At 34.7% G+C, this 25,100-nt stretch overlaps 1 long non-coding RNA gene across 1 annotated transcript in view; it reads right to left on the bottom strand.

Moving 5' to 3' along the window:
- LOC133657112 (uncharacterized) overlaps window positions 1–25,100 on the bottom strand; it is a 206,742-nt gene that overhangs the window by 147,877 nt on the left and 33,765 nt on the right. The window contains exon 3 of the long non-coding RNA XR_009827227.1: window positions 24,349–24,420. This is a non-coding gene — a long non-coding RNA (uncharacterized LOC133657112). The remainder of the gene's footprint in view (window positions 1–24,348; window positions 24,421–25,100) is intronic.

Raw genomic sequence — 25,100 nt, 5'->3', positions numbered from 1 at the left:
AACATGCTATGTTGGCTAACTGTATGTACACATTGCATCATTATGCCTCGTTGGTAGGTATATTTGAGCTCATTTAATTTCCTTTATTATGTCCTCTGTGTATTTAATTTATATTTGCATGTCTCATGACACAGTATCTGTATGTAATATTGGCTGAATTTCTGATAGTTGTTTGTGTGCCATGTTGTTCCAGACCACAGCAAACGTTACCCAGCTTGCAAAGATTGTAATACATCCACAAGAAGAAGACATTCAGCAGTTTCCTTTAACTTGGACACACACATCTATAACTTTGGCCATTCTAAGCCAGTAAATTCCAGGAGTTATCTCATCCTGTGAGAAGCCTCCGTTTAACAAATGTTTTACAATGTTGGGAAAATGTGCACTATAAATATTACACTTCAACATTTCTGTCAACGAAGATTTTCGTCAGCCTGCGACACACAGTCATTTTGATAGTAGGCTATTATAGCTAATATAGACACTTATACCATTTGTTGACTTCATTTTAACACTTATATAAGGCTTTTCATTTTTTGCGGCTCCAGCCAGATAATTTTTTTTGGTATTTTTGGTCCAATATGGCTCTTTCAACATTTCAGGTTGCCGACACCTGCCCTAAATCTATAAAAAGTATAAACATGTGATAGTAAAGCATAAATTGACGGAAAAAATTTGATTCGCATCCAAATCGCAATTCTTATTTAATCGGATTTTAAATCCATTTTCAAAAATATATATTTTTTCCGTGCTTACTCACTGCGCATATACGTCATACGTCAGCAGCCGAGTGGCGCTTTTACAACCTGTAATATGTTTTCTAAAGCTTTAATCATCATTGTTATACCACATGATATATTGGGAGAATCGGTTTGATTCCACAATGGATTCTTAATCGAATTGTGAAATGTTGTTAAGATTCACAACCCTACACACTGTAGCCTACATATAACAGTAACATTTATTGCCATTTTTTTCTCAAACAATGGCAATAAAACTATTCTGATTCTGAAATTTACAGTACATATAAATACTGAACCCAACGTATGTGTTCTATTATATAGCAAAACATTCAATAGGTTTGGTCGTTATTGGATTTGTTTTGTTTTTCAAACATATACAGATAACTTCCTGCTTCTCAAGACTGATACCAATAACTTACTAATATCTATTATTTTCTAAGTGTAAATTTTACTTTGGTCTGTGCTTACATTTCTTTGGTGGCTGGCATTGGTGCAGCTTTTTTAGCAGGAAGCTATCAAAACACTGTCGTAGTGATGTTGGTGTCTGATAGTCTGATGTGTTGAAGCACAATGTTTTTATTTCTCCTGCAAATAGCATGCAAAATGTTTTCCCCTTAAATCGCGAAGAAGTCCCACAACACCGACGCCAATTTTTGTTTACAGAGCGCTCAGGGGAAGTTAACGAGGAGCGCTTGATTTGCTCACCCTAAACCATAGGGCTGTGGATCTTTGGGGACCACACGATTCGATTCGATTCGATTCTTGGTGGTGACGATTTGGATCAGAATCGATTCGCAGTTCAAAATTAGTAATTTTCTTGGTGGTGACGATTCGGATCAGAATCGATTCGCAGTTAAAAATTAGTAATTTTTTAATAACATTGGGTGCCACTTCCATGATGAACTATATTCCTCTATGAAATAGTTAACAGCTCTGATAAATGTATAAACTATTCAAATAAACTTGGTTTTGTTCAATAATGTGTTGGATACTTCTCTTGTTGCTTAATTTGTATTTTATTTTATTAAATGTTTGAGTATATATTGATATAAAAAATAAATATATATATATATATATTAATATAAAAAATATATATATATATATATATATTATTTTTATTTTTATTTTATTTAAAAAAAAAATATATATATATATATATATTTTTTTTTTTTTAATTATTTTTATAATATAATCGTTACAAGTAAAAATCGCGACTCATTTGAAAATCTATTTTTTTTGACACCCCTACTGACCCACTTATAAATAGCACAGTATGGTTAATTTGCCCCATTGGAGCATTTTTTTTTTTAAACGTCATTTTATTTTACATTATTGGATTCTTCTGTATGGAAACGTAATTCCTTATATTGGCCAGATAATTATTTGTCTAATATTTATCCTGCACACCTAATGTAAAGTGAAATAATTCAAATGAAAACATATTTGTTTTGAGCAGAAAATGTATGGGAACCCCTGTTTAAACATTATTTAGTATTTAAAAGTACTTATATATATATATATATATATATATATATATATATATATATATATATATATATATATATATATATATATATATATATATATATATATATATATATATATATATATATATATATATAGTATGTAGTAGTATTAGGTACACTGTATACAAAGTACCAAATCTAACAAATGTATCTTAAACATTACAATAAAACATTATACTTAGCAGTACATTTAAAAAAATAAAACATTTTATGACACATTTTCTAAAGAAATAGGTTAGTAATGCATAACATTGTTGAATAATGAAATGTAAAAAAAGAAGAAATGGTCACATCAACATTCATTTTATAATATATACATTTGGGTCCAAGGAGGAATAAAAATAAAAATATATAATATACAAATATATTGAAAAAATATTAACACAAATAATATAAATACAAATACATTTTATTTATAAATGAATACACTTTTATATTAAAATATAAATATTAAAATAAGTATTGTAAATGATATATATATATATATATATATATATATATATATATATATATATATATATATATATATATATATATATATATATATATATATATATATATATATATATATATATATATATATATATAAACACTGATGTTACCATGTATTCATGTGTTCATTGCATATTGAAGCCCTCATGTTCTCACCGCACCGTAATTAGTGTGGCGGTTCTGACGGTATCTCTTATAATTTCATATCTGAGCTCTCCTTGTTGTCAGATGGCATTTAGCGCCTATTTTCCACGTTGTAAAAAAACAAAACAAAAAATCCTTTGCAGTGCCGCACACGTCCCCCCATTTTTCATTTACCTGCCAGAAAATCAGATGCGACAGTTAAATTGTGACAGCAGCGCAAATCTACCGGTCGCCATTAGAGCTAATGTCATGTTTCTGCGCTAATCCCTCATCATTTTAGGGCCTCATTGCCTATTTTTCTCTATGATATTAAGTATTCAAAGCTCATTTACATTCTTATTTTTCAATTTGCTGCTGCAGTAGTTTAATTTATTCCATATAATTTCTTTTTCTGAGAGGGACATTAATCATTTGGGCGCTACATTTTAGCGCCTCTGGGATCTTTTTTTTTTTTTTTTTCTTTTTTGAAAGAAAAAAAGAAAAAATCAATAAAATAAAGGGATAACGCAATAGCGAAGGGGTGTGTTACAAAAACCGACGGGGATCTTTTCTGTTTGTTGTGAGTGAATTAGCATTATTATTTTTCTTCTGGGTTTAATTTCCTTTTTACTTTTAATACTTTTGCAGAAACTTCTTCCTGTTTTCGTGCCGTTGTTTGGACGCCGCGAACAAAAGCACGCCTGGGAAATAGGACTGGTATCAATAAGGTGACGCTCGTGCTTGTTCTATATTTCTGCTCTGTTAAGCTGGAGGCCTTACCACTTTCATCCTCTTTCTTCGTGCCTTTTCTTGTTGTTTCTTCATCCTTTCACATTCATTTTATGCTTGGCTATTCCGTAGGCTATCAGTGTATTAATGCCGTGGCTTAAGCCAAACAGCCTCCGCGAGATAAGCCCACGCGTCGTCATGTGGCTGTTCACACTCCGCATACACACACGCACACTGCAAAAAGTCAGTGTTCAAAAACAAGAACAAAAAATGCAAAAATGAGGGGTATTTTATTTGAACTGAGCAAAATTATCTGCCAATAGAACAAGAAAATTCGGCTTGTCAAGACTTTCCATAACAAGTGAAATGAGCTAACCTCAATGAACCCAAAAATACCTTAAAATAAGTATATTTTCACTAATAACAAGTGCACTTTTCTTGGTAGAAAAAAAAAAATTAGACCTCTTTGCTCAATATGTTGAAAATATATTCTTAAATTAAGTAAATGCTAGTGCCATTATCTTGACATAATGATATGAGCTCTGCATTACATTTCTTGAAACCAGCAAACTTATACTAAAAACTAGTTTATTGTTCTTAATGGAAAGGAAACAAGGCAACCGCTTGTTACTCTCGGGGTCTCCTAGCCGCTCAGGCAAATCATATGGTCTAAAAATGCATTTTTCCATCTATAACTGTCAGGGTTGTCCCTGACAGTTTGGTTAAGTTTTAGTTTTTTTCTCTGTGTTTGTTTTATTTCCTGTCAGCACTGTTGTTTTGGTTCAGTTTCCTGTTTGTCTCTCTGAGTGCTGTCCCCTCACCTGTGGCTGATTGGCACCCCCGGGCCACACTTGGTGCCAATCAGCAGAGTCTGTTGGTGACGAACCCCAAGATGCAGAGAAGGCGGCAGGCATTGTGCGAGAAAAAATGATTTCATTAAACTCTATAACCAAAAACAAACAAAAGGGTACAAACAAAAGGCGCGCACAAGGTGGAGAACAAACTTGGCTATGAACAGAAACGAGCACAAAAGCTAAACTATGGACAAGAAACAAAAACACTTACTGTGACACGAATAAACAAAACTCACGTGGCCAAGACAGGAGCAGAGTGGACAGAAGTAGACAGCGCTACAACGACAAGTATAAATGACAATAATCCAGCAGTGACTGGAGGGCAGGGCAGGTATAAATAGCAGCTGGCTGATTGGCACCAGGTGTGGCCCGGTGCCAATCAGCCACAGCTGAGGGGACAGCACTCAGAGAGACAAACAGGAAACTGAACCAAAACAACAGTGCTGACAGGAAATAAAACAAACACAGAGAAAAAACTAAAACTTGACCAAACTGTCAGGGACAACCCTGACAATAACATGACATCATCGCGCCAAGTGTGTGCTCTCTCAGTCAATTAGTGCGCATATTTGGCCTACATTTTTTTTAATTGTATTTTTGAAGAATTCATCTGAATGCGCATGAACTATTTCTGTTCAAAATAGTTAGAAATGTTAAATGTTTAAATATTAACTGTCAGTTTACTGTACTGTGCCAACTGTACTACTATATGAGTACGTGTTTTCTCTTGTTTCAGTGAAAATAAAACTGCAAAGTCCATTTGGCCGCCATCTGTTTTTAATTATGAGACACAATTGTGTCAAAATCATGATTTTTTTTTTTCATGCTTGAAATAAGAAATTATTACTTTAAAAAAGCAGTTTTATACTTGTGAGTGTGGATGACACGGCTTTGCAACAGTTTTACTTGTTTTACTCAATATAGGTCATCAAATCTCAGCAACAAGCTGTAATATCTTACTGAGATTATTTAGGACAGGGGTGTCCAAACTTTTTCCACTGAGGGCCGCATTCTGAAAAATCAAAGCAAGCGGGGGCCATTTTGATATTTTTTATTTTAAAAAACAATACAATATATGTATAAAAAATATACAGTTATGCCTCCACTCAGGCTTGATCCCGGGGACCCCAAAGGGTTTTGGTCAAAAAAATATAAAAAATGTGTCTTCATTCAGTATTATTATTTTTATTATTATTCAAGTTTTAAATCTCTAGATCAACATTAGGTCTATCTTTCAATATAACGGTTTTAAAGATTTAAGTTGTATGCTCTTGTTGTCAAAGAAAACCCTGTTTTTTTGTGGAAAAAATACAAAATATGCAATATTTTCACACAATACAATTTTTAAGTGGAATATTCGAGATTATATAATAATTGGAGCCTTAAAAAGGTCAATAACTCATAACAACATTGATTTTAATTCATTATTATTTTTTGAGCAATGACACTTAAAAACAAATCACACTAAAATTATAGTGTTAAAAAATAAATTCTATTTTTTTTACTGTTTACGTAAAACCTGGGCATTCTGCGGTCCGCGGGCCACATCCGGCCCTTTGTGCGTCCCTGTCCGGCCCGCGTGAGGCCAATCATAAATTACAAAATACATTTTAAAAAAGTATCTATGTCGAGTGTGCAATACAACGGTGCTGCTTTTGTTTTGAAAAGCGTTATTTGTATTACTTCCGTGTGGAAGTATATATGCGCGTGCGTGATTGTGAGTGAATGTGAACAGCTGCAATCACAAATTACAAAATAAAGTTGAAAAAACATCTATGTCGTGCGCACAATACAACTGTGCTGCTTTTATTTTGAAAAATTTTATTTATGGGCGTATGTCCGTGTGTAACCTGTGAGTGAAGGTGCACAGCGACAAGTGATGCACGATTTACACCCGAGACGCTAAACAGAGAAAAGCTGATGATGAATGGCGTGTTTTCAACAAGACATGGACTGCCAAGCAACGTTCCCTCTAAGATGCACGCCTGCGCAATTGCGCACTGCTCAAGCGTCCTCTGCGCACAGCAAATATATGCCGCGCACCAAATCAAATCCCATCTGAATTCTAAACAAAATAAACACATTTATTCTGTGTAATTTTGCAATGCAACTTTGAGTGACAGTGACAACAAACGGCCCTAACGGTGTTCGTCAACACCGTTGAATTGAACACCGTTCAATTATTGTAACGTCTATCGAGATGCTTCGAGGTCAGGAATTATATCGATCACTTTATTGAGCAAAACTGTTTATATTCGGCCATAACCACACCAAAAACATGAGTAAAACACTTCTATCTCGAAAAACTAGTCATTTTCTGCCGTACAAACCAGGCCAAAACCAACTTGTCATCTGTCACCAACACGCATACCACTAAACCACTGGTGCGTTTATGGCCACACAAAAAGTCGGACAACTCAAACACCACACAAAGTTACACTATGACTCCTCAGTCATACGTGCGCTTATTTTACTGTCATTTATTATTAATGTTAATTTATTTATATTAATCATGGAATGCTGTTAGTAGAGAAAGTTACAGGAATGCACACTTCATCCTATGCTTACATTTCATTGTGCAACATGAGGATGTTTAAGGGGAACTAAATGTGATCTCTGAAAGGGGTACACATGATTTCCAAAGCAGTGCTTTTGGTATAACGTTAAGTTAGGTTAAATGAAAGTATTATTATTATTATTATTATTATTTATCTTACGGTATATATAAAAAATAATATTGAGCAAAATTCAATTCAAATATTGTCAATGTGGCCCTCCAGCAGTGCTCGGGTTGCTCATGCGGCCCCCGGTAAAAATTAATTGCCCACCCCTGATTTACTTTTAAACACAATAATCTCGAGATCAACTTCAGATCTATCCGTCAATTATACGTTTTATTGTTGTTTATGTTTTTCGTTTGTTCGTTTTAGCCTTTCTTTATAAAAAACAGCTCAGTTTTTTATATGGAAAACACAAAATATGCAACATTTTCCCCCCAAATATCTCAGATGTGACGTAATTGGAGCGTTGAATGGGTCAATAATTCATAATGACATTGAAGAAAGAAACAGCCTGCATGGCAGCTTTGTGTTATTAAAGTATACATTGCGACATTTTCTTGTTACATTTCACCTGTTTGCTCTTTTATACCAGTGGTCCCCAACCTTTTTGTACTTGCGGACCGGTCAACGCTTGAAAATTTGTCCCACGGACCAGAGGGGGGGAGGGGTAGTAAAAAAAAAAATAAATTTTTTTTTTTTTTTTTGTCATAAAGAAATATAACCATGTGTGCTTACAGACTGTATCCCTGCAGACTGTATTGGTTTATATTGATATATAGTGTATATATTGTGTTTTTTATGTAAATTTAATTTTTTTTTAAAAATAAAAAAAATATATATATTTTTTTTATTTCTTGTGCGGCCGCGGACCGCGGTACCGGTCCACGGACCGGTACCGGGCCGCGGCCCGGTGGTTGGGGATCACTGTTTTATACCACTTATCATGTTTTTAATTGTTTTCAATCGTATTTTTAAAATGTGCCGTGGGGCCCTTAAAAAATGACCTGCGGGCCACAAATGGCCCCCGGGCCGCACTTTGGACACCCCTGATTTAGGACCAAAACCCTTAAAACAAGTAAAACTCTAACATAAAATCTGCTTAGTGAGAAGAATTATCTTATCAGACAGAAAATAAGCAAATATTTCCCTTATTTGAGATAATTTTATCTTAGATTTCAGTTTTTGTAGTGCACTCACACCACAAATTATGTTTTTTTTTCCTATTTTTTGCACTTTTTGAATTGTACATTTGGTCCCTCAAACTTTGCCCCCCATCTCGCATGCAGAGGCGTCGCACTGCATCTTCATTAGTTATCGACTCGTCCGATGGACTTGACCTTCCGAAGGTGTGACTGAGGGCGGGGGGTGTGATGGTTGCTTGATGGAGGGGTCCGCGTAGATGGAGGGGGTCTGTAAACTCTGATACATAATGCCGTGGGCTATAATACTTTGCGCATGGCCGCCCACAGGCCTACTAATCACGAGGAAAAGACCCCACTGTCTCACTCCATAAACCCGCAGCCTCGCTAGGAAGACAGCCACGGGGGCGCGATGTCACTTGTAAATCCCAAATTAAACTCAACTGCCCAAAGCTGCCCGGCGTAAAAAACACCCGTCAACTCAATCCCGCCTCCCCGTGTCTTCCTCTCAGCCGTGCAGGTGGTAAAGAGCGGGCGCACGGGCGGGCCCCCGGGTGTGTCGACGGTGTCAAGGTTGCGCAGTGGTCAATTTGTGCGCGTTTGCCTTTATGCATGTACGGTCGTGGTCCAAAGTTGACATACACTTGTAGAGAACATAATGTCATGGCTGTCTTGAGTCATCTGGGTCAAAAATATTTGGTTACATGTCCCTTGGCAAGTTTCCCTGCAATGAGGCGCTTTTGGTAGCCATCCACAAGCTTCTGGTTGAATTTTTGACCACTCCTCTTGACAAAATTAGTGCAGTTCAGCTAAATGTGTTGGTTTTCTGACATGGACTTGTTTCTTCAGCATTGTACACACAGGACTTTGGGAAGGCCATTCGGAAACCTTAATTCTAGCCTGATTTAGCCATTCCTTTACCACTTTTGACGTGTGTTTGGGGTCATTGTCCTGTTGGAACACCCAACTGCGCCCAAGACCCAACCTCCGGGCTCTCTCTCCTCGCACCTGCAGACAATTTGCAATTTCCGCACCTGCCCGTGATGAGCGAGCTGCCTTCATAAGCTGGCACAACCTGCCATGCCGGGCCGGAATATAATCTTCTGTTGGCGTACAGTAATCGATCATCTGATGCTTGATGCAACCTTGCTCTCTCTCTGTTTTCCCTTCCGTGTTTTCAGTGTGTGTTTTCCCGTGTCGTCCCCGCAGTACCCTCCGTCGTCTTGAAAGCGAGCTGTGCGTTTCACTTTTCCCTGGATCTCCCTCTGGACTCTGACCGCCTGCCTCGATCCTTGACTTCCCCCGCTTTGGACTCGGACCTGTAGACTTCTCTCTCCAATGGACTTCCTCGTCTCTCGTTCAACAGCTACTGTAACACTCAACAGCTAATCTACACACATAGTCTTACACCATACACACTCTTGGATTTTGTCACACTCCATTTCTTTAGATTAGTTTATTAGTTAGTATTGTTTAGCTTGTTTATATATATATATTGGCTATATATATATAATACATTATTGAACATTACTGCCCCCTGGTGTCTGAGCCGTCATCTTCCCTTAGTCCAGGGGTCGGCAATCCAAAATGTTGAAAGAGCCATATTGGACCAAAAATACAAAAACAAATCTGTCTGGAGCCGCAAAAAATGTAAAGCCATATTACATACAGATAGTGTGTCATGAGATATAAATTAAATTAAGATGACTTAAAGGAAACTAAATGACCTCAAATATACCTACAAACGAGGCATAATGATGCAATATGTACATATAGCTAGCCTAAATAGCATGTTAGCATCGATTAGCTTGCAGTCATGCAGTGACCAAATATGTCTGATTAGCACTCCACACAAGTCAATAACATTTACAAAACTCACCTTTGTGCATTCACGCACAACGTTAAAAGTTTGGTGGACAAAATGAGACAGAAAAAGAAGTGGCATAAAACACGTCCTAGAAAGTCGGAGAAAGTTATACATGTAAACAAACGACGGTGAGTTCAAGGATCGCCAAAATTAGTAGGACAAAACGGCGCTCGCCAAATACTCTCATCAGTGAAGCATGTTTAATATAAACAGTGTGATTTATAACAATTAGGGAGGTTTGTGTCATGTTTGTCCTCCTACAGAAACCATATTAAAACAAAAAATATATTTTTTTCCCCTCATCTTATTCCATTTTTCATACATTTTTGAAAAAGCTTCAGAGAGCCACTAGGGCGGCGCTAAAGCTGCTCTAGAGCCGCGGGTTGCCGACCCCTGCCTTAGTCAAACACAACAGTAATCCTCCTTTTTCATTGTCCCATTTACTCTCTGTAAAGCACCAGTTTCATTGGCAGCAAAACAGGTCCAGAGAATAATACTACCACCAACCACCATGCTTGATGGTAGGTCTGGTGTTCCTGGGATTTTGTCCTCCGAACACATTGCTGGGTATTGTGGCCAAACAGCTCCATTTTTGTTTCATCTGACATCACATGGACAAAGATAAGACCTTCTGGAGGAAAGTTCTGTGGTCAGATGAAACAAAAATGGAGCTGTTTGGCCACAATACCCAGCATTATGTTTAGAGGAAAAACATAAGAGTTGTAGAAATTATTGAAAACTCAAGACAGCCATAACATTATGTTCTTTACAAGTGTATGTACATTTTTGACCACGACTGTAGTTCACGACGCTTCTATGCCTGAACCCCTTTGATCCGGCTCATGTTGAAGTCCGCAATTAGAAAGCATTTCCAAACAATAACCGTTAATCTTTGCATCCGGGAGGACCCTGTGTTGAACAAAACTCTATTCAAGACCCGTGCCTGCTGTTTAGCAACACTAGTTTTAAAAAAAAAATCAGTGGAACCTTGAATTATTAACTTAAATAGTCCTCATAAATAGAAAAGTTCATATATTGAAGCAAATGTACTCACAAGTAAATAATGGGTTCAAGTCCATATTCTTCATTCCAATCCATATTTTGGTAAAAGATTGTACACTTTGAACACAATATAAACAAACAGAACAAGGATGGATGACTTTTCTATTTAGTAACAAAAGCAACACAACAAAAACAGCTGAACGGTCCTCCTTATATGCAACCGCCCTGCCGACACACACACACACCAACACACTGTCACTAGACCTGTGGTGCACTTACAGTTTGAAATCATAAAACTCCTTAACTTTAACAGCCAAGTCGCTACATCCATCCATTCATCCATTTTCTACTGCTTGTCCCCCTTGAGGTCGCGAGGGGGGATGCTGGAGCCTATCTCAGCTACATTCGGGCAGAAGGCGGTGTACACCCTGGACAAGTCACCACCCCGACACAGGCAGATAGACAACATTCACACTCACATTCACACAATAGGGACAATTTAGTGTTGCCAATCAACCTATCCCCAGGTGCATGTCTTTGGAGAAATGTACAGTTTTGAAAAAAATACAATCTAGACTGGGCTCCTAAGGGGGCCCAGTCTAGAGTGGGAAAAAACCTCTATAGCAAAGCACATATACATATTACAACATACATCTCAAGATATCTTTTTTTGATTGATTGAGACTTGTATTAGTAGGTTGCACAGTGAAGTACATATTCCGTACAATTGACCACTAAATGGTAACACCCAAATACGTTTTTTAACTTGTTTAAGTCGGGGTCCACTTAAATTGATTCATGATACAGATATATACTATCAATATATACTATCATCATAATACAGTAATCTCACAAGATAATCACATTGAATTATTTACATTATTTACAATCCGGGGTGTGGAGGGGGGGTTGACGGGGGGGTTAGGTTTGGTTGTTATCATCAGTCATCAACAATTGAGAACAGAGAAATGGATATTGGAACAGTGTAGGTCTAGCAACAGAGGGGAGGGAGTGCGGGGTAATGGTGGTAGGCCGCAGCTCTCGGCGCTGACCATCCTTCCATCACCCCTATGGGATTTGTATAGATTGCACAGTACAGTACATATTCCGTACAATTGACCACTAAATGGTAACGCCAGAATAAGTTTTTCAACTTGTTTAAGTTAATCAATTCATGGTAAAGTTCTATTGTTTAATGCATCCAGCGGGGCATCACAACAAAATTAGGCATAATAATGTGTTGATTCCACGACTGTATATATCGGTATCGTTTGATATCGGAATCTGTAATTAAGAGTTGGACAATATCGGAATATCGGCAAAAAAGCCATTATCGGACATCTCTAACTTTTTGTTGTAGTGTGCCTCTGGATTTTTTCAATTAAAAAAAATGTGCCCTGGCTCAAAAAAAGTGGAAAAACACTGCATTAATGTGCATATGCAACACAAATCCCACTCGTATTAGGTACCGTATTTTTCGGAGTATAAGTCGCACTGGCCAAAAATGCATAATAAAGAAGGAAAAAAACATATAAGTCGCACTGGAGTATAAGTCGCATTATTTGGGGAAATGTATTTGATAAAAGCCAACACCAAGAATAGACATTTGAAAGGCAATTTAAAATAAATAAAGAATAGTGAACAACAGGCTGAATAAGTGTACGTTATATGAGGCATAAATAACCAACTGAGAACGTGCCTGGTATAACGTAACATATTATGGTAAGAGTCATTCAAATAACTACAACATATAGAACATGCTATACGTTTACCAAACAATCTGTCACTCCTAATCGCTAAATCCCATGAAATCTTATACGTCTAGTCTCTTACGTGAATGAGCTAAATAATATTATTTGATATTTTACGCTAATGTGTTAATAATTTCACACATAAGTCGCTCCTGAGTATAAGTCGCAACCCCGGCCAAACTATGAAAAGAACTGCGAGTTATTGTCCAAAAAATACGGTACTTTATATTAAGGGTGTCCTAACTTTTACCACTGAGGGCGACAGAATGAAAAATCAAATGATGCAGGGGGCCATTTTGATCATTTTCAGTTTCGAAAATAGTATAGTAATATATAGATTTTTCGAAAAAAATAAACAAAAAAAACCTGCCTGCGAGTGAGCTTTGTGTTGTTTAACCTCAATATGGCAGCATTTTCTTGTTACATTACACCAGTTTGCTCTTTTATCCCACTTATTATGTTTTGTTCTTTTTATTAATAGTATTTTCAGAATGTGTCGCGGGCCATTATACAATTAGTTGCAGGCTGCGAATGACTCCCGGGCTGCACTTTGGACACCCCGTATATTAATAAAATAATATACACATTTTAAATTATATATACCGTATTTTTCGGAGTATAAGTCGCTCCGGAGTATAAGTCGCACCGGCCGAAAATGTATAGTAAAGAAGGAAAAAAACATCTATAAGTCGCACTGGAGTATAAGTCGCATTTTTTGGGGAAATGTATTTGATAAAAGCCAACACCAAAAATAGACATTTGAAAGGCAATTTAAAATAAATAAAGAATAGTGAACAACAGGCTGAATAAGTGTACGTTATATGAGGCATAAATAACCAACTGAGAACGTGCCTGGTATGTTAACGTAACATATTATGGTAAGAGTCATTCAAATAACTATAACATATAGAACATGCTATACGTTTACCAAACAATCTGTCACTCCTAATCGCTAAATCCCATGAAATCTTATACGTCTAGTCTCTTACGTGAATGAGCTAAATAAAATTATTTGATAATTTACGGTAATGTGTTAATAATTTCACAAATAAGTCACTCCTGAGTATAAGTCGCACCCCCGGCCAAACTATGAAAAAAACTGCGACTTATAGTCCGAAAAATACAGTATTTATTTATTTATTAACAGACAGACATAGTTTTGTATTTCATTATTGTTTCTTATGTTAATATCAGAGTACGTTCTGCAAAAAGGTCATCCCTAGAAGCACACAGCTTATGGACAGGGACCCACAGTTCAAATATATCGTACTTTTCGGAGTATAAGTCGCTCCGGAGTACAAGTCGCACCGGCCGAAAATGCATAATAAAGAAGGAAAAAAAACATATATAAGTTGCACTGGAGTATAAGTAGCATTTTTTGGGGAAATTTATTTGATGTTAACGTAACATATTATGCTAAAGTCATTCAAATAACTATAACATATAGAAACATGCTAAATGTTTACCAAACAATCTGTCACTCCTAATCGCTAAATCCCATGAAATCTTATACGTCTAGTCTCTTACGTGAATGAGTTAAATAATATTAATCTGATATTTTACGGTAATGTGTTAATAATTTCACACATAAGTCGCTCCTGAGTATAAGTCGCACCCCCGTCCAAACTATGAAAAAAACTGCGACTTATAGTCCGAAAAATAAGGTAATAAATCATACTCTTTTCGAGTACCTTTATAACTGATAACAGTAGATCAGCTGGGATATGCTCATTTCAGAATTAGATTCACAGCCTCGAAATCTTGTTATTGTTTTCATTTCAATTGTTCCGCCCTCTACCGTTTGACCAATTAGAAAGTCCGTCACGTCCAGCTTTCCAATTACGCACCGCCATCTTCGTCGAGCTACTGCCACTGGTAAAGTTACTAAACATGTCAGACCTTAGTAGTAGTCGCACCCCCGGCCAAACTATGAAAAAAACTGTGACTTATAGTCCGAAAAATACGGTAATAAATCATGCTCTTTTCGAATATCTTTATAACTGATAACAGTAGATCCGCTGGGATATGCTCATTTCAAAATTAGATTCACAGCCCCGAAATCTTGTTATTGTTTTCATTTCAATTGTTCCGCCCTCTACCGTTTGACCAATTAGAAAGTCTGTCACGTCCAGCTTGCCAATTACGCACCGCCATCTTCGTCGAGCTACTGCCACTGGTAAAGTTACTAAACATGTCAGACCTTAGTAGTAGTCGCACCCCCGGCCAAACTATGAAAAAAACTGCGACTTATAGTCCGAAAAATACGGTAATAAATCATGCTCTTTTCGAATACCTTTATAACTGATAACAGTAGATCAGCTGGGATATGCTCATTTCAGAATTAGATTCACAGCCCCGAAATCTTGTTATTGTTTTCATTTCAATTGTTCCGCCCTCTACCGTTTGACCAATTAGAAAGTCCGTCACATCCAGCTTGCCAATTACGCACCGCCATCTTCGTCGAGCTACTGCCACTGGTAAAGTTACTAAACATGTCAGACCTTAGTAGTAGTCGCACCCCCGGCCAAACTATGAAAAAAACTGCGACTTATAGTCCGAAAAATACGGTAATAAATCATGCTCTTTTCGAATACCTTTATAACTGATAACAGTAGATCAGCTGGGATATGCTCATTTCAGAATTAGATTCACAGCCCCGAAATCTTGTTATTGTTTTCATTTCAATTGTTCCGCCCTCTACCGTTTGACCAATTAGAAAGTCCGTCACGTCCAGCTTTCCAATTACGCACCGCCATCTTCGTCGAGCTACTGCCACTGGTAAAGTTACTAAACATGTCAGACCTTAGTAGTAGTCGCACCCCCGGCCAAACTATGAAAAAAACTGCGACTTATAGTCCGAAAAATACGGTAATAAATCATGCTCTTTTCGAATACCTTTATAAGTGATAACAGTAGATCCGCTGGGATATGCTCATTTCAGAATTAGATTCACAGCCCCGAAATCTTGTTATTGTTTTCATTTCAATTGTTCCGCCCTCTACCGTTTGACCAATTAGAAAGTCCGTCACGTCCAGCTTGCCAATTACGCACCGCCATCTTCGTCGAGCTACTGCCACTGGTAAAGTTACTAAACATGTCAGACCTTAGTAGTAGTCGCACCCCCGGCCAAACTATGAAAAAAACTGCGACTTATAGTCCGAAAAATACGGTAATAAATCATGCTCTTTTCGAATACCTTTATAACTGATAACAGTAGATCAGCTGGGATATGCTCATTTCAGAATTAGATTTACAGCCCCGAAATCTTGTTGTTGTTTTCATTTCAATTGTTCCACCCTCTACCGTTTGACCAATTAGAAAGTCCGCCACGTCCAGCTTGCCAATTACGCACCGCCATCTTCGTCGAGCTACTGCCACTGGTAAAGTTACTAAACATGTCAGACCTTAGTAGTCGCACCCCCGGCCAAACTATGAAAAAAACTGCGACTTATAGTCCGAAAAATACGGTAATAAATCCTGCTCTTTTCGAATACCTTTATAACTGATAACAGTAGATCCGCTGGGATATGCTCATTTCAGAATTAGATTCACAGCCCCGAAATCTTGTTATTGTTTTCATTTCAATTGTTCCGCCCTCTACCGTTTGACCAATTAGAAAGTCCGTCACGTCCAGCTTTCCAATTACGCACCGCCATCTTCGTCGAGCTACTGCCACTGGTAAAGTTACTAAACATGTCAGACCTTAGTAGTAGTCACACCCCCGGCCAAACTATGAAAAAAACTGCGACTTATTGTCCGAAAAATACGGTAATAAATCATGCTCTTTTCGAATACCTTTATAACTGATAACAGTAGATCCGCTGGGATATGCTCATTTCAAAATTAGATTCACAGCCTCGAAATCTTGTTATTGTTTTCATTTCAATTGTTCCGCCCTCTACCGTTTGACCAATTAGAAAGTCCGTCACGTCCAGCTTTCCAATTACGCACCGCCATCTTCGTCGAGCTACTGCCACTGGTAAAGTTACTAAACATGTCAGACCTTAGTAGTAGTCGCACCCCCGGCCAAACTATGAAAAAAACTGCGACTTATAGTCCGAAAAATACGGTAATAAATCATGCTCTTTTCGAATACCTTTATAACTGATAACAGTAGATCCGCTGGGATATGCTCATTTCAGAATTAGATTCACAGCCCCGAAATCTTGTTATTGTTTTCATTTCAATTGTTCCGCCCTCTACCGTTTGACCAGTTAGAAAGTCCGCCACGTCCAGCTTGCCAATTACGCACCGCCATCTTCGTCGAGCTACTGCCACTGGTAAAGTTACTAAACATGTCAGACCTTAGTAGTAGTCGCACCCCCGGCCAAACTATGAAAAAAACTGCGACTTATAGTCCGAAAAATACGGTAATAAATCATGCTCTTTTCGAATACCTTTATAACTGATAACAGTAGATCCGCTGGGATATGCTCATTTCAGAATTAGATTCACAGCCCCGAAATCTTGTTATTGTTTTCATTTCAATTGTTCCGCCCTCTACCGTTTGACCAATTAGAAAGTCCGTCACGTCCAGCTTGCCAATTACGCACCGCCATCTTCGTCGAGCTACTGCCACTGGTAAAGTTACTAAACATGTCAGACCTTAGTAGTAGTCGCACCCCCGGCCAAACTATGAAAAAAACTGCGACTTAACTCCTGTTACACTGATTAATGTTCGTTTTTGTGGTTTTTTTTGGTGGATTGGGTTGATAAGAAGAAATATATTTGTATGCGTACAGCGGCGACATTGAGTAGGCTGCAGGGGTGTAGGAAATGGTCTCCTTGAAGGCAATCTGCTCATTAAGATAATGTGTTAGTTCCAATTAAACTAACATTAAAACGGTCCCCCCATAAAGAGCTGGACTCAGCGTTTTTCTTAACTTGCTCTTTTAATTACATCGTTCCTCTCCTGTCATTAAGGATATTAAAAATTCATTAACACCAATAGTCCTGCATCCCGGCAACAAATCAGGGAGGATTTCATCTCATGTTGTCAAAAGATGGGAATCATTAGGGATTGTATTTGAGAGGCGGTTAAGGGTCCCCCCCCCCCTTTCCCGTTCCCCAAAGCGATGTTTTAGGGACACGGGTGTCAACAGGTTACCGTCAACTGTCAGGTCGTTAAAGCCCGCCATTTATTTGAAAGGTGTTTTAATAAGGGCTTTAATGGGGAAAAAAGAGGGAGACATTTAAATGATGAATGACTTTTGGCAACAGCAGGCTTTATGTGTTGTATTTATCCATTTATTAAACGTACATTTATTTGCTGCGGCATCCAGCATCCCGCTAATGCAATCCCATTTATGTTTTCCGTCAGTTATATTTCTCCTTTCTAATTTGTTTTCATCAAATGTGTTTACAGCGAGCTGAAAACTCTTTTACAGCTTCACTATCGAAGCGTGCCGTGGCCGCTGCGGGAAACGACTGTGTCCATGAATAAGTTATTTTATAGTAGACAGAAGAAGAAGAAAAAAAAGTAAGCCAGGAAGGAGTCAATGTGGGTCTTAAAAAAAAAAAAAAAAAAAAAAAAAAAAAAAAATACCTGCAAATTGTTTCCAAATGCTAAGCTAACAAAACGAGGGAGATTAATCAGATAAAACATGCTCGCGGGACATGCAGCAGGTGTTAATGCGAAAATAATTACAGCTTTGGCATGAAAATAAGAAAATAATTAAATCCAAAATGTTAAACAACAGCTTTGAAATGTTTTGTTGGCACCGTTTTTGTCTTTGTGTGTGTGTGTGTGTGTGTGTGTGTGTGTGTGTGTGTGTGTGTGTGTGTGTGCGCCACATATTTCCCTAGTGGTAAAATGTGATCACCTTCATGCAAATGCTAGTACGTATTAAGAAAATGAAGCTGAGCTACATGAGGGAATTATTTGCAAAATGTGAAACTAATGTGAGGGTTGCACGTTATCGGCATGCATGTCAGACATGGATGCTGCAACTTGTTTTAGAGGTGGGGGGGTAAAAAAAGATGTCGGCCTTTTTAATCACGATCTTATCGTTCTTTAAAGACATGAAGAGGCTGTTCAGAATATTTGCATCGTCTTACACGAACATAATAAGTGCTTTTTTTTTTTTAAAATTGCCCACTGATAGAACTGCAAGAACATGTGTCTTTAAGTCTAATACTGCATGCACTTGGCAATATGTTTAATATGACTTCAGATAGAATAAAATAATATTACTGATAAGGTAAAATATGTATATAAAAAAAAAGTCTGGCATATTATTTTAAAGCAGTTTGATAAAATAAAAAAATTAAAATGAAATGTAATAAATACATTTTATATTTTCAACTATATAATTTGTAAGATTTTTTTTATTTTCATGAAGTGGTCATTTTTACCCAATTTTCTGGATGTTATGTCTAATTTACAGTATCAAGGTAATATTCATCTTTATTCTTTATGATTTACTTAAAATTATTTTATTACATTTTCTATTTGAAGTTACTTAGAAAATAACCATCAAAATATGTTTTTCTAATTTCAATTTATTATTATTATTATTAATTGTATTAATAATAATACAATAAACATACAAATGCATGTAAACAGTTAAGCATTTAAGTCTGTAGAGATCAAGCAGTATAGCCTGCACAGGGATTGGCTGAAAAAAACTAGATTAACGAGCTTAAATTGTGTGCTATTAGGGAAAGTTTGTGATGATAGATTATTTTGCGTAGTCTAAAACTTGTAAATAGGGCAACCATAAATATTTCGTTTTCACAAAATATTACAGTAACATGAAATGGATTAAATATATTTTATATTAATGATTCTATCATTATTTGTAACATTTTTTATTAAAATTAATTAGTCATTAAAAAAAATTCTGGGTGCTACTGTATCTAACTTATCAATGTATTACTTATTTTGATGTATTTATGATTTACTTTTATTTATTTTATTTTATTTTATTACACATATCATGTAATAATAACCCACACATTGATATGCACTTCTTATAAAATAACTATATATTTTTTTCTTTAGTACATATGTAATATAGTATTTTATTTTTTTATTTTTTTTTAAATGTAAAAACTAATGCAAACTATTTGGAACTGAAGTGTTTTTGAAGTGCAGTTCTTTTTTGTTTTTGTTTTTTTCAATGTGTTGAAGTTGTGTGCTATTATGGCACATTTGTGTACCTCTTGATGATACATTATGTTGTGTGGTCTAAAACTTGTGAATTGGGCAACCATAATTATTTAGTTTTCAACATGGAATGGATTAAATATATTTTTTATCACGCATTTCATCATTATTTGTACGATGTTTCAATTAAAATTAGTGTGTAATTTTTAACAAATTGTCTAGGTGCTATTATATCTAACTTATACATGTATTACTTATTTTGATGCATTTATGATTCACTTTTAATTATTTTATTTTATTTTATTAAAAATACCATGTAATAACAACCCAAACATTGATATGCACTACTTAGAAAATAACTACACATTTTTTTCTATAGTACATATTTAATATAATATTTTATTTTTGTAATTTATTATTAAAAATAAAAAAAAAGATTTAAAAAACTAATGCAAACTGTTTGGAAATGAAGTCTTTTTGAAGTTAAGTTTTTTTTTGTTTTTGTTTTTTTAATCAAAGTGCTGAAGTTGTGTGCTATTATGGCAAATTTGTGTTCCTATTGATGATACATTATGTTGCCTTGTCTAAAACTTGTGAATTGGGCAACCATAATCATTTAGTTTTCACAAAATTTTAAAGTAACATGAAATGGATTAAATATATTTTTTATTATTCATGTTATCATTTTTTGTAAGATTTTTCAATCAAATGTTTTTGGTTTTTTTTTAACAATTTGTGTAGGTGCTATTATAACTAACTTATCAATGTATTACTTATTTTGATGTATTTATAATTTACTTTTAATTATTTTATTTTATTACACATTTTATCATGTAATAAAAACACACAAATTGATGTGCACTTCTTAAAAAATAACTATACATTTTCTTCTATATTTAAATATAATGTTTTATTTTTGTAATTTATTACTATAATTTTTTTGTTAAAATAACATGAAATGGATTAAATGTATTTTAAAAATAATAATTATATCATTATTTTTAAGATTTTTTTTGTCAAAATTAATTAGTTATTTTTAACAAATTGTCTAGATGCTATTATATCTGACTTATAAACGTATTACTTATTTTGATGTATTTGTGATTTACTTGTAATTATTTAATTTTATTCCATATATTTAATAATAACACATACATTGATACGCACTTCTTATAAAATAACTATAAATGTTTTTCTTTAGTACATATTTAATATCATATTTTATTTTTGTAATGTATTATTTATTTATTTTTTAAAGTGTTTTAAAACTAATGCAAACTGGAACTGAAGTCTTTTTGAAGTGAAGTTTTTTATTTTTTTTTATCAATGTGCTGAAGTTGTGTGCCATTATGGCAAGTTTGTGTACCTATTGATGATAAACTATGTTGTGTTGTCTAAAACGTGTGCATAGGGCAACCATAACTACTTAGTTTTCACAAAATATTAAAGTAAGATGGATTAAATATATTTTGTATTATGCATTTTAACTTTATTTTTAAGATTTTTCAATCAAAAATAATTTGTCATTCTTAACAAATTGTCTAATTTTTATTATATCTAACTTATCAATGTATTACCTATTTTGATGTATTTATGATTCACTTTTAATTATTTTAGTTTATTACAAATATCATGTAATAATAACACACACATTGATAAGCACTTCTTAGAATATAACTACACATTTTTTCTAAAGTAAATATTTAATATAATATTTTATTTTTGTAATTTTTTTTTTAAAGTAAAAACTAACTAAAATATATTTTGTATTATGCATTTTAACATTATTTTTAATTTTTTTCAATCAAAAATCATTTGTCATTCTTAACAAATTGTCTAGTTGCTATTATATCTAACTTATCAATGTATTACTTATTTTGAAGTATTTTTTATTTACTTTTGATTATTATTGTATTGTATTACACATATCATGTAATAATAACACACACATTGATGTGCACTTCTTAGATAATAACTATACATTTTTTTCTATAGTACAAATTTAATATAATATTTTATTTTTGTAATTTTTTTTTTTTTTTAGTTAAAGTAACATCGAATGGATTAACTATATTTTGTATTATTCATTTTATCATTATTTGTAAGATTTTTCAATTGAAATGAATTTGTCATTTTTAACAAATTGTCTAGGTGCTATTATATCTAACTTGTACATGTATTACTTATTTTGATGTATTTATGATTCACTTTTAATTATTTTATTTTATTGCAAATATCATGTAATAATAACACACACATTGATATGCACTTCTTAGAATATAACTACACATTTTTTCTAAAGTAAATATTGAATATAATATTTTATTTTTGTAATTTATTATTTATTTTAAAAAAAAGTAAAAACTAACTAAAATATATTTTGTATTATGCATTTTAATATTATTTTTAAGTTTTTTCAATCAAAAATCATTTGTCATTTTTAACAAATTGTCTAGTTGCTATTATATCTAACTTATCAATGTATTACTTATATTGATGTATTTTTGATTTACTTTTAATTGTTTTATTGTATTTTATTACACGTATCATGCAATAATAACACACACATTGATGTGCACTTCTTAGAAAATAACTATACTTTTTTTTTAGTACATATATATATATATATATATATATATATACATATATATATATATATATATATATATATATATATATATATATATATATATATATATATATATATATATATATATATATATATATAATTTAATTTTTTTATTTGTACTTTTTTTTTATTTTTATCTTTTTATTTATTTATTTATTTTTATGTAAAAACTAATGCAAACTGTTTGGAACGGAAGACTTTTTGAAGTGAAGTTTTATTTTTATTTTTATTTTTATCAATGTGCTGAAGTTGTGTGCTATAATGATAATAAAGATGGTCTAGCCATTGATGATAGTCAAAAACCTGTAAATAAGGCCACCAAAAAGCATCATCATGTGTCATAAAACGCAATATTGGCTGACTAACCTTTGCAGCATCCAACAGATAAAACCAACACATTCAGGCCCATTACAACGCGTGTGACCAGTGTGTGAACCCGAGCATGTCCGTGTTACACACTCACTGACAGCACTGCAAAAACAACAACATCACGTCCCTACATTATTAATATTCCATTAGGAGCTGTTGTACTATGTAACCGTAGCACGGGGGTGCAGCCACCACTGTATCGTGGCTCACTAAATAAAATATTCATACCCTCCTAATTAATTGGCATCGGGGGGGCGCCTTGTTTTGTTTCTGCCTGCCATGCACTGTAAAGTCACCTGCACGATTAGACTGAAGTACTCACCGCAGCAGGGGTCGTGATTGGTGTATTAAGGGATGGAAATAATTCTAAACATTAGGGGGATTTTAGTAGTAAATTGAGCAAAAAGTGACAAGATATCAAATGCAATAATTAGCAGATAAATAATGATGTTTAGCCACAGTTTATCTACTTAAAATGGCAACGTGGCACCTTATATCAACAATAGGGATAACTTTATATCAATATTTTTTGTATTTGACATATTTTTAGAGCGATGAAGGATATTTTCATGCCAGTGTTGAAGTGAACAGTTTAATACAGGGGTGTCAAACGTACAGCCAGAGGGCCGGGTCAGGCCCGCGAACAGGTTTTATCCGGCCCGAGGGATGAGTTTGCTAAGTATAAAAATTAACCTAAAATGTTTGAATGAAAGAAACTGCCTGGTTAGGTGTGGCCAGCGGGCCTGCAGGAGCAAAGGTCACCGCCTCTGTCTATGGTGCTGAGGATGAGCTGACAGGTGATTAGATTTCACAGGTGGTGGTACGTGTTAATCTAATCATCTGTTGTCTTTAACAGTAAGCGGCCGAGAGCAGGGATTTCAGCCACAACTGCCAGGAAAATTGTTCGAGATGCAAAGAAAAAATCCACAAGTAACTTCAGCTGAAATACAGGACTCTCTGAAAAATTGTGGTGTGGCTGTTTCAAGATGCATAATAAGGAGGCACTTGAAGAAAAATGGGTTGCATGGTCGAGTCGCCAGAAGAAAGCTATTTCTGCGCAAATGTCACAAAGTATCCCGCTTACATTACGCCAAACAGCACTGAGACAAGCCTCAAAACTTCTGGAATAAAGTAATTTGGAGTGATGAGATCAAAATTTAACTTTTTGGCCACTCGACCATGCAGCCCATTTTTCTTCAAGTGCCCCCTTAATGTGCATCTTAAAACAGCCACACCACAATTTTTCAGAGAGTCCTGTATTTCAGCTGAAGTTATTTGTGGATTTTTCTTTGCATCTCAAACAATTTTCCTGGCAGTTGTGGCGGAAATCTTTGCTGGTCTACCTGAATCCCTCATTTTCCACTTCTTAATCAGTGTTTGAACACTGCTGATTGGCATTCTCAATTCCTTGGATATCTTTTTATACCCCTTTCCTGTTTTATGCAGTTCAATTACCTTTTCTCGCAGATCCTTTGACAATTCTTTTGCATTCCCCATGACTCAGAATCCAGAAACATCTGTGCAGCACTAGATGAAAGATGCAATGGTCTGTCAGAAGCCCAGAAACTCACTGACCTTTTATACACACACACTAATTACAAACAAACAGGTCACAGGTGAGGATCGGAACCTTGATTAGCCATTCAAACATGTTTGTGTCAACTTTTGTGCATGTTATCAGATCAAAGTCACTGGGGTATGTAAACTTTTGATCAGGGTTCTTTGGGTACTTTCTTTTGTCATTTTGATTCAAAAAGAGTAAACACAGTTGTTTGCCAATAAATAGCTTCACACAACCATTAAGCATGAGTGGAAGAAAGGTTTTTGTGTTATCATTCATATTCTCTGAAGAATGGCCAAGAAATCATAAATTCTCCCAGGGTATGTAAACTTATGAGCACAACTGTGTATATATATATATATATATATATATATATATATATATATATATATATATATATATATATATATATATATATATATATATATTATGTATACAACATATATTATTTTTGAGTTGAATTAAGATTTGTATTTTTCTCATGTAATATCTATTTATTTTGCATTATTTCATATTTTACAAATGATTGTAGCTAAGATATATATATATATATATATATATATATATATATATATATATATATATATATATATATATATATAATTTCTGTTAAAAACCATCAATTGTGTGGACTTATTGATCAATA

Source organism: Entelurus aequoreus, linkage group LG09 (genome assembly GCF_033978785.1).
Source record: "Entelurus aequoreus isolate RoL-2023_Sb linkage group LG09, RoL_Eaeq_v1.1, whole genome shotgun sequence".
Lineage (NCBI taxonomy): Eukaryota > Metazoa > Chordata > Actinopteri > Syngnathiformes > Syngnathidae > Entelurus > Entelurus aequoreus.
Note: the sequence above shows the minus strand (reverse complement) of the source record. Positions and strands in the feature narration are given on the sequence as shown.